Here is a 4732-nt window from a genome sequence, read left to right as displayed (position 1 = left end):
AAAAATAGGCCAGGTGGTGGCTAAGCCTGTATTCCCAGCACTTTGGGAGGCCAAGGCAGGTGGATCAATTGACGTCAGGAGTTCAAGACCAGCCTGGCCAACATGAGGAAACCCCAATTCTACTAATAATACAAAAAATTAGCCAGGCGTGGTGGCAGGCACCTGTAATCCCAGCTACACAGGAGGCTGAGGCAGGAGAATGGCTTGAACCTGGGATGTGGAGGTTACAGTGAGCCGAGATTGCGCTATTGCACTCCAGCCTGGGCAACAAGAGCAACACTCCATCTCAAAAAAAAATATATAACTAAAAAAAGAAATATTGAGCAAGTGCGCCTGTGCTGCTTCCATCAGCCCAAGTCGGGAACATGGCCATGTGGTCAATGTGGGCGGGCTGCCAGCGGGTGTAGCACCTACTGGCTTAGAGTGCCTCATGGGAGAGCAAGGGATGCCCACTTCCATTCAGCACTGCCACCCAGGGAACCGCTGGTGAGGACTGCCATTCCGAGGACCTTCCTGATGACCTTGGGCCCTCTCTTGCTGAACAAGCCTTAAGGGTAAAAGCTGTTAAACTGGAGAAGGAAGTCCAGGATTTAATGGTGAGATACCGGAGAGCTATAGCTGATTGTGAAAACATAAGGAAGTGAACCCGGAGATGTGTGGAAGACGCCAAGATATTTGGAATCCAGCATTTCTGTAAGGACTTGGTGGAGGTGGCTGACATTTTGGAGAAGACTACAGAGTGCATTTCTGAAGAATCAGAGCCTGGGGACCAGAAGCTCACTCTGGAGAAGGTCTTCAAACGGTTGTCACTTTTAGAAGCAAAGCTGAAAAGTGTTTGCCAAGCATGGCCTTGAGAAGCTGACACCCATTGGTGACAAATATGATTCCCATGAGCATGAATCCTCTGTCATGTGCCAGCTGGTGTTGTGGTGCAGTCTGGCACCACGGCATTAATGAGACAAGATGGTTAAAAACTTCATGGCTGCACCATTAGACTTGCCCAGGTAGAAGTGGCAGTGGAGTCTCAGAGAAGACTAAGAGGCCATCAGGAACTGAATGTTCTCCCTGAGTGCAGCTACCTGTGTTTCTTTTATTTATTAAAGTAGGTTTGTATTGCACATGTGGTACTTCATGTGATATGTTTTGGATTTAGTCATATTGGTTTTATTTCTAAGATATTCTATTGATTTAATGTGACCTGTTTGGTCTCATCAGAAGTCTTATCATTGGGCATTTGAATAGTGTGACATCTTCCGATGGCCTTTATGAAAACATGGTTAGGAAAATTGGTACTCTGATGAACTTGAATCCAAAATTTTTTTAACTATGTGTTTTAAACTCCATGTTCCTTCCTAGTGGTCCCTATAACAGGAATTGTATAGTATATTGTATTTTGTGGAAAAAGGAGATGGTAGGGATTGGTTCAAATTTTAGGTACTTAGAGGATAAAGCTTCTTCGTATTCTTGTAAATTTATTCTTGTATACATTTAGATCATTTGGATGTATTTTATACACATAGATTTTCAGGACTTTACCTTTTGTTTTCTTTCCTTTTAGTCATCTTTTGTAATTGTAATGCAACTAGATAGGCTTTATGCTCACATCATTGTCTCATACCCACCCTTTCTCATCCTCAGTTGCAGGGGCTAAAGGTCTAGGTGAGACTTGGAAGGAAAGGAACATGAGGAAATTTGAGATACCCAGGACCCTTTCAAGCAAGAATGACCAAAAAGCCTTGGGCTGTCTTTGCTCTGAGTTATCTTCGAATAATTTTCAGCCTCCCTGTCATATAATCATTTCTGGCAAATTGAGTCAGTACTAACAGCTAATGACCCAGATGGCTGTATTCAGATAATTTACCTACAACTTCTTATTTCACCAGCCCTTACTCCTCTTACCCGTTGTCAATTTTGCCTTATAATCCTTTATTAGATGATGGGAGGTGATGATCAAGACAAAAGTGTTAGGTTCCCATGATTTCTCCTTTCATTTATTAATAGTTATGCTGACATTTTCTAAGTTTCCTCTTGATCTATTTATGTTATTTTTGTGATAAGAACACTAAACATAAGCATTCACTCCTTTTAGCAATTTTTTTTTTCTGTGTTGCCCAGGCTGACCTCCAACTCCTGGGATCAAGCAATTCTGCCTCAGCCTGCCAAGTAGCTAGGACTACAGGCGCTCACCACTGTGCCTGAGAATTTTTTTTTTAGTTGGTACTCAAAAATCACTACCTCTGTTATATTGACAAGCTTTATTTCCTATTTTTTGTATCTGTTAGTTCACATTTGTGTAAACATCTAGCTCACCTTTTATGTATTAACCTCCTAGAGTTAATGGGCTTAAGTGTTTTTTTTTTTTTTCAGTCTTATAGCTGGCGTTCTGTAAAAGATTTGTCCAAAAAATGACTTAATGAATGAATGATACATCAGTCAAACTTTAGGGAGGCAGTCAATTATGGATATTTTAACGTTGGAATAGGACTTAACAATCAAATCTCACCTTTTCTGCTTCTGAAGTATGAAAATCTGGTCATTTTAAGACTGGACCCAAGGAAAATAATCTCTAAACTATTGACTAAATTTCAGTGAGAATATAAAGAACAACTAGATATTAACATCCAACTTTTAAGATTAATGGGCATGCAAATAAGTTTCCAGCAGACAATCAGATGTTGTTGGATGTCCAGATTGTATAGGTTTAGGTTTAAGTTACTACTCATAAAATAAATCTATTTCCACTGGAACTCTATGACCTCATTCAGTGGAGTGGTAAAATGTTATCCTTTTATACATTATAGATAATTCTAAGACAGCACACAAACGTATCAACAAAGCCATCTCCTTGTAGACCCTACCATCTTCATCAGATTTAGACTCTTAAAAAACAAGTAAATAAGCACTTTTAAAATGCAATCAAGACAGGGGGGTTCCAAGATGGCCGAATAGGAAGAGCTCCAGCCTACAGCTCCCAGCATGAGCGACGCAGAAGATGGGTGATTTCTGCATTTCCAACTGAGGTACCAGGTTCATCTCACTGGGGCTTGTCAGACAGTGGGTGCAGGACAGTGGGTACAGTACACCAAGCATGAGCCAAAGCAGGGCGAGGCATCGCCTCACCTGGAAAGCACAAGGGGTCATGGAATTCCCTTTAATAGCCAAGCAAATTTGTGACAGGTGGCACCCGGAAAATTGGGTCACTCCCACCCTAATACTGTGCTTTTCCAATGGTCTTAGCCAATGGCACACCAGGAGATTATATCCCATGCCTGGCTCAGAGGGTCCCATGCCCATGGAGCCTCGCTCATTGCTAACACAGCAGTCTGAGACCGAATTGCAAGGCGGCAGCAAGGCTGGGGGAGGGGTGCACACCATTGTTGAGGCTTGAGTAGGTAAACAAAGCAGCCAGGAAGCTCGAAATGGGTGGAGCCCACCGCAGCTCAAGGAGGCCTGCCAGCCTCTGTAGACTCCACCTCTGGGGACAGGGCATAGCCGAACAAAAGGCAGCAGAAACCTGCAGACTTAAATGTCCCTGTCTGACAGACTTGAAGAGAGTAGTGGTTCTCCTAGCATGGAGTTTGAGATCTGAGAATAGACAGACTGCCTCCTCAAGTGGGCCCCTGACCCCCAAGTAGACTATGTGGGAGGCACACCCCAGTAGGGGTAGACTGACACCTCAAACAGCCAGGTACCCCTCTGAGATGAAACTGCCAGAGGAAAGATCAGACAGCAACATTTGCTGTTCAGCAACATTTGCTGTTCAGCAATATTTGCTGTTCTGCAGACTCCACTGCTGATACCCAGGCAAACAGGGTCTGGAGTGGACCTCCAGCAAATTCCAACAGAACTGCAGCTGAGGATCCTGACTGTTAAAAGGAAAACTAACAAACATAAAGGACATCCACACCAAAACCTCATCGATACATCACCATTATCAAAGACCAAAGGTAGATAAAACCACAAAAATGGGGAAAAAACAGAAAAGAAAAACTGAAAATACTAACAATCAGAGCACCTCTCCTCCTCCAAAGGAACACAGCTCCTCACCAGCAATGGAATAAAGCTGGACAGAGAATGAACCTTGAAAAAGGATTAGATGAATGGCTAACTAGAATAACCAATGCAGAGAAGTCCTTAAAGGACCTGATGGAGCTGAAAACCATGGCACGAGAACTACATGATGAATGCATAAGCTTCAGTAGCTGATTCAATCAACAGGAAGAAAGAGTATCAGTGATTGAAGATCAAATGAATGAAATGAAGTGAGAAGAGAAGTTTAGAGAAAAAAGAATAAAAAGAAATGAACAAAGCCTCCGAGAGATGTGGGACTATGTGAAAAGACCAAATCTACATCTGATTGGTGTACCTGAAAGTGACAGGGAGAGTGGAACCAAGTTGGAAAACACTCTGCAGGATATTATCCAGGAGAACTTCCCCAACCTACCAAGGCAGGCCAACATTCAAATTCAGGAAATACAGAGAACGCCACAAAGATACTCTTCGAGAAGAGCAACTCCAAGACACATAATTGTCAGATTCACCAAAGTTGAAATGAAGGAAAAAATGTTAAGGGCAGCCAGAGAGAAAGGTCGGGTTACCCACAAAGGGAAGCCCATCAGAGTAACAGCTGATCTCTCGGCAGAAACTCTACAAGCCAGAAGAGAGTGGGGGCCAATATTCAACATTCTTAAAGAAAAGAATTTTCAACCCAGAATTTCACATTCAGGCAAAC

General features: G+C 42.7%; 1 pseudogene; it reads left to right on the top strand.

The window, feature by feature from the left end:
• The first annotated feature begins 353 nt into the window (after positions 1–353).
• On the top strand, positions 354–1106 carry LOC100611937 (grpE protein homolog 2, mitochondrial-like; annotated as a pseudogene).
• The last annotated feature ends 3626 nt before the right edge of the window (positions 1107–4732 follow it).

The sequence above is a fragment of the Pan troglodytes genome, chromosome X (genome assembly GCF_028858775.2).
Source record: "Pan troglodytes isolate AG18354 chromosome X, NHGRI_mPanTro3-v2.0_pri, whole genome shotgun sequence".
Lineage (NCBI taxonomy): Eukaryota > Metazoa > Chordata > Mammalia > Primates > Hominidae > Pan > Pan troglodytes.
The sequence above is the reverse complement of the archived record's forward strand: the minus strand, read 5'-3'. Positions and strand labels throughout refer to the sequence as shown.